The sequence below is a fragment of the Physcomitrium patens genome, chromosome 25, assembly GCF_059467195.1.
Source record: "Physcomitrium patens ecotype Gransden chromosome 25, ASM5946719v1, whole genome shotgun sequence".
In the NCBI taxonomy this organism is placed as follows: domain Eukaryota; kingdom Viridiplantae; phylum Streptophyta; class Bryopsida; order Funariales; family Funariaceae; genus Physcomitrium; species Physcomitrium patens.
This window is the reverse complement of record NC_143434.1, coordinates 12,043,017-12,049,016: the sequence shown is the minus strand read 5'-3', so window position 1 is coordinate 12,049,016 and position 6,000 is coordinate 12,043,017.

Genomic DNA, 6,000 nt, shown 5'->3' with positions numbered 1-6,000 from the left:
ACCCATACTGATAGGTGCAAAAGCATTTATACACGTAGCAAAAGAAGGATCAACTTTTGCTATTTATGCTGCACCTATTTCTGAAAACGTAAAGACTTCAAGTGGCATTCCAAGTCAATATCAGGAGTATCAAGACGTTTTTGAGAAAAAGAATGTAGATATTCTTCTTGAGCATCTCCCATATGATTGTTCAATCGACCTCAAGGAAGGAACTCAGCCACCATTTGGACCAATTTACAGTTTATTGCAAGATGAGTTGGCTGAACTCAAGACATATATTGACGAGAATTTAGCGAAGAATTTCATACGCCATTCAAAATCTCCAGCAGGAGCTCCAATTCTATTCGTAAAGAAAAAAGATGGATCTTTACGAATATGTGTTGATTATCGAGGACTCAACAAGATCACAATCAAGAACAGGTATCCATTACCTTTGATATCAGGACTCCTTGACCAGTTGAATCAAGCTAAGATCTATACAAAAATAGATCTAAGAGGAGCATATAATCTAGTACGGATCAAAGAAGGAGATGAATGGAAGACTGCGTTTCGAACCAGGTATGGACATTTTGAATATAATGTCATGCCCTTTGGACTCACGAATGCACCACTTGCTTTTCAACATCTCATGAATGATGTATTTCGTGAATTTTTAGATAATTTTGTCGTCTGCTATCTAGACGATATCCTGATCTATTCTAAGAACGTCGAAGAACATGAAATATATGTTTGTCAAGTATTACAAAAACTTAGAGTTGCAAAATTGTACGCCAAGATAGAAAAGTGTGTATTTCACACTACTCAAGTTGACTTTTTAGGATACATCATTTCAAATGATGGTCTCATGATGGATTCTAAGAAAGTCCAGACAATCATGGATTGGAAGATTCCAAGGACAGTAAGAGATGTCCAATGTTTCTTGGGATTTGCCAATAACTATCGGATCTTCATCAAAGATTTCTCACGAGTTGCAGCTCCACTTACACGCTTGACTAGTAAAGATAAATTCCAATGGAATCAAGAAGCGGAAGTAGCATTTGAAGCTTTGAAGACATCGTTTGTCTCTGCACCAGTCTTATATCGTGTTGACTTTTCCAAGGCATTTTTTATGGAAATAGATGCATCAGATTTTGCCTTGGGTGCAGTTTTATCACAAATGGAATCAGATGACAAACTTCATCCGATAGCTTTTCATTCAAGAAAATTCTCAACAGCCGAGATCAATTATGAGATCCACGATAAAGAACTTCTTGCAATCGTGGATTCCTTTCAAGAATGGCGTCATTATCTAGAAGGCGCTTCTAGTACAGTCATTGTGTATACAGATCATAAGAACTATCGTAGGCTTGGCCCCTTTTCTGTTTCTGAACAGATCAACCCAGTTGCATATCGGTTATATCTACCGGAGTCAATGAAGATCCATCTTGTATTCCACGTGTCTCTTCTTGAACCATATAAGACAGTGGATATACAAGGAAGAAGACAAATGCCACCGCCTCCTATAGAAGTAGATAATAATAAAGAATTTGAGGTGGAAGAGATATTAGACTCAAGGCGGCGCCGAAATAAGCTGGAATATCTTGTCCATTGGCGCGGATATATATTAGTGAATGCACATGGGAGCCAATGAAGAATCTTGCAAATGCAGCAAAGGCGGTGGAAGCTTTTCATCGACGACATCCATCAAAATCAAGATGAAAACCTTCTTTATAAAAGAAACAACATCTAGGCAAGATAACATTCTACTTTCAATTCTTATTCGTAGTTTCATTGTAGTAGTGGCGCTTAGGAGTTGAAGAACCAACAACCAACGGATTTAACTCAAGAGCCTTCATTTGCTGACCTGCCGGACGAGATATTACGATTGTTACAACCTTCAAGACGACGCAATCGAGATGAAGATCTTCAAGAACGACATGTTCTTCCTCGAATAGATGGTGAGATACAACGCGTTTGGTATCACGATTTGGGAAGGGACTCCCGATGTTTGGTGATTTTGTTAGAGGTAGGAACAACTCCTGATAGTGTTCCAAATATTCTATTCGAAGGAAGTTACGAAAGCCTCAACAATGATCAAATAACTGGGTGGTCTTTCCGCCCTAGTATGGGACACTACCGATGGTTGAGAGGCCCTATCAATCATCTTCGAAGAGAACAGAGATCAGAGTATGTGGCGAATACAATTCGTCGCATCATAGATTTCCTCAACATATGATGACCGCTCCTCGTGGAACTCGTCTCTAGAAGGGGGGGATAATGTCACGGCCATAATCATGTAAGCTAATAATTACATATAGAAATAGGTAGAAGTAAGTAAAAGTAGATAAAAGTAAGTTAATTCTATAATATTTAATATAAAAGCTTCCTAGAAACTTCCTAGACACTGCTTTGACTTCATAGGTGTCTTTAATTGACTTTTTGGATTAGAAACGTGGTCAACAAGTTGGCCATGTACCACACATGTTGTTAGCTTGAAGATCAAGCTAACTATGTGGCCCACACGTAGAAAAACTTGCCTTGTAAGTCAAGGCATGTGTCCTACAAAGTCAACACATATTAGAGGTCCTATAGAACGTCGCCATGTAGCCCCTAGTTAGATAGTATATATAGAGACAAGAGTGAAGGCTTCTTCACTCTTGTCAACTCCTTTCTTGCTTCTAGTCTAGTTTCAAGGGTCTCTAGTTTTCTTGTCTTTTGGCAATAGCCATTCTAGTTTTCTTTTAATATACATACTTATTTATATTTTGACTTATTATATCGAGATAGCCTTTTTGTGTATATTTTCCCTCATCGAGTCTTTGTCCTTGACACAGATGGAATAGGATAAGATAAAAGCAATAGAGGATTGGCCAACCCTCAAGAATTCTTTTAAAGTCTATTCATTTTTAGGCCTTGCTGAATATTATGGACATTTTATTTAATAATTTGCATTCATTGCTACTTCTTTGAGAAGCTTATCAAAGAAGGATGCTCTATTTGAATAGAAATTAGAACAAAAAAAGGTCTTTAAGGAATTTAAGGAGGCACTAATTATTGCTCAAACATTGCAACCATATTATCCAAATCTTTCATAAAGACTTGACATTTATACTTTCAACTTTGTTATTGGTACAATTTTTCAATAAGACTTTAGTAGGGGGCCTTCAATATGTGGTGCATGAATCATGCAAGTTCAAAAAGACAGAATGTAATTATTCTTCACATGATTGAGAGTAACTAACAATTATCTATGTCCCAAAGGTGTGGCGATATTATTTGATGAAAAAACTAATGATTTTTTAGACTAACCACAGATCTTTGCTACACAATTTATATCTGAAAAATATGAAATCACAACATCATCATTGAAAAGAGCAGTTGTTACTCTTTGATATTCAGCTTAAAGATAAGCAAGGAAAATAATACATCCTATTAAATATCTTATTGCGTAAATCCAACTTATAACCTGAATCAAATGATGAGGCAAAAGTAGCTACCATTAGTAGTGTCATTTCAAACTTAACAAAAAGAACAAAATTGAAAAAACCTATATATTATAATACTTATTTTAAGGTGGTAATTGATTAATTGAAGATAGATAATATATAATATGGAGATTATTATTTCAATGATGGCTTGTTTTATATTAAAAAATAAATTTATGTACTTAAAAATGCTATCTTTTGGACACGCATACTTCAAGAGAGATACAACATCCTAATATTTGGACACTTAGGGCATAAGAAGACTCTAGAATGGATCTCAAGGACATAGTTTTGGACATATTTGAATCATGATGTTCAAGCTTTTGTGCATTCTTATGAATCATGCTAGTATAATAAAATGTGCTATCTAACATTTTTTGGGCTATTACAACCAAATCCACTACTTATGGCACATTAAGAATAAGTAACAATGGATCTCATTACATATTTGCCACTAATACCTTACAATTATATTGCATTTATTGTCTTTGTGGACCGATTTTTGAAGCAACTTCACTTAGCTAGAATGTGCTTTGATATTGATGTCCTAACACTTGTACAAGTCTTTTTCAAAACCATCTTTCATCACTATGGATTATCTTGTATCATCGCATTAGATCAACACCAGCACTTCACAAAGAATTTTAGTTTGGTCTTGATCAAGCTACTAGGTACACAAGTTGTCATATCTCTAACCTTCTATCTTCAAAAAAATACACAAATAGAGCGTATAAATTGGATCTTAGAAGATACGCTACAAGCATTTGTGAGAGTTTACCACAACAATTAAGATAAATATTTGACACCCTTAGAATTTGTCTAAAATGATAATATTTAAACAAATATCAATCATTTACTATTCTTTCTTAACATCGATCAACATCCAATTATGCCAATAATTCTCTATTATACCATCAAAACTAACAATCTAACAATGAAGAAGTGTATACAATGGCTTAGAATGGCTTATAATGGCCTTGCAAGAAATATAATACCATCTCTTTATTATACAAAATCGATAGAAGCAATATACAAATAACCACTGACAATAAAAGACTTTTTGAGATGATGACTAAGTATTATTCTCTAATGCCAACCTTCCACTGACTACATTGATCCAAGTCTATAAGCTAGCACTTTGATGGCTTGCATCTTTTTGTATTTTTGTAATAATTTTTGATGTTGCATATTGGCTTGAGCTTCTCTTACATATTTGAGTCCATCCAGTCTTCTATATTTTCTAGCTCAAGGAATTTTGCATTGAACCAAAGCACTTTTTGGACTAATATTAACAACCACCACCACCACTGGTTGTAATTAATGATCTAAAAGAGTATGAAGTAGATAATATTTTGGAGCATCATTACCTTCTTTGTGGTAGTAGACATCCACAACTCCAATACAAAGTTCTCTAGAAAGGTTATTTTATCCATGATATAATGTGAAAACCTACAGAAAACCTCACTTATTACTAAGAAATTATTTGAAAATACTATGAAGAATGAAACAAGGACATTTTACAATAGTGTGGAAAGATTAGCTATAATAAGCCATGAATAGGATATTTATATTATTTACACATAAAAATATATAAGTGGAGTCATTTTTAGAAATGTTTTAGAATTAAGGATAAGATAGTGGTTCATATAGAATCTACCATAGAACCTTCTAAAAAGACTTAAGGCAGTTATCATGGTGGAGTCCATTTCTATAATCTTCTAAAAAGGTGATTATTTTGGTAGAGTCTACTATTAGAGACATTCTAAAAAGTTCCAAGATAGTTAAACAGAATATAAATATGACTAAATGAAGCCATTTAGGTATTTAGTCAAGTATGTCTTCAGATTCTTTATTTCAATAAATTTTGGTTTTTTTATTTCATTTTGTTTGGTTCTATTTGATTTTATTCTCTTCTATTGAGTCATGTCTTTCAGGTTCTATACCGTTTAGTTACTTTCACTTTTATTCTAATGTATTTGGTCTTACGTTGTGTCAAGATCTTTGTTATTTTTTATTTGATAAGGTTTTAGATCTTAGAGAATTTTATCCTATTTTAAGAAGAGATGATGATAGTTAAAGCTATTATAATAGAGACATTAGATATATATGTAATTATGATTGAGAAAAAAAGAATAGGATACATATTTGCATAATTTACAATGCCAAATTTAAAAGTAAGGTTGATATGGAGAACAAGGCTTTATTTAAACATATTGAAGTTATAAAAAAGTATTGAATATAATGTGCATCTTTGAAATCTACAAAGATAAAGAAGATTGTATAAGAAACATGTATAAATACTTAATCTAAATATGATAATGATAGAATGGAAAATAATAGCTATTCAATTTTTTATTGAAAAAAAGCTACTATAGAGATATATATGAGATTGGAAGATTTTGAAGATCCAATTTTAGCCATAGTTGATTATGAATCTAAAATCAACATCATGTCATGGTAAATATATGAGAAGAATAAGTATCCAATTGATATCAACCATGGTTGGATAATTCAAGTAATAAATAACCAATAAGTT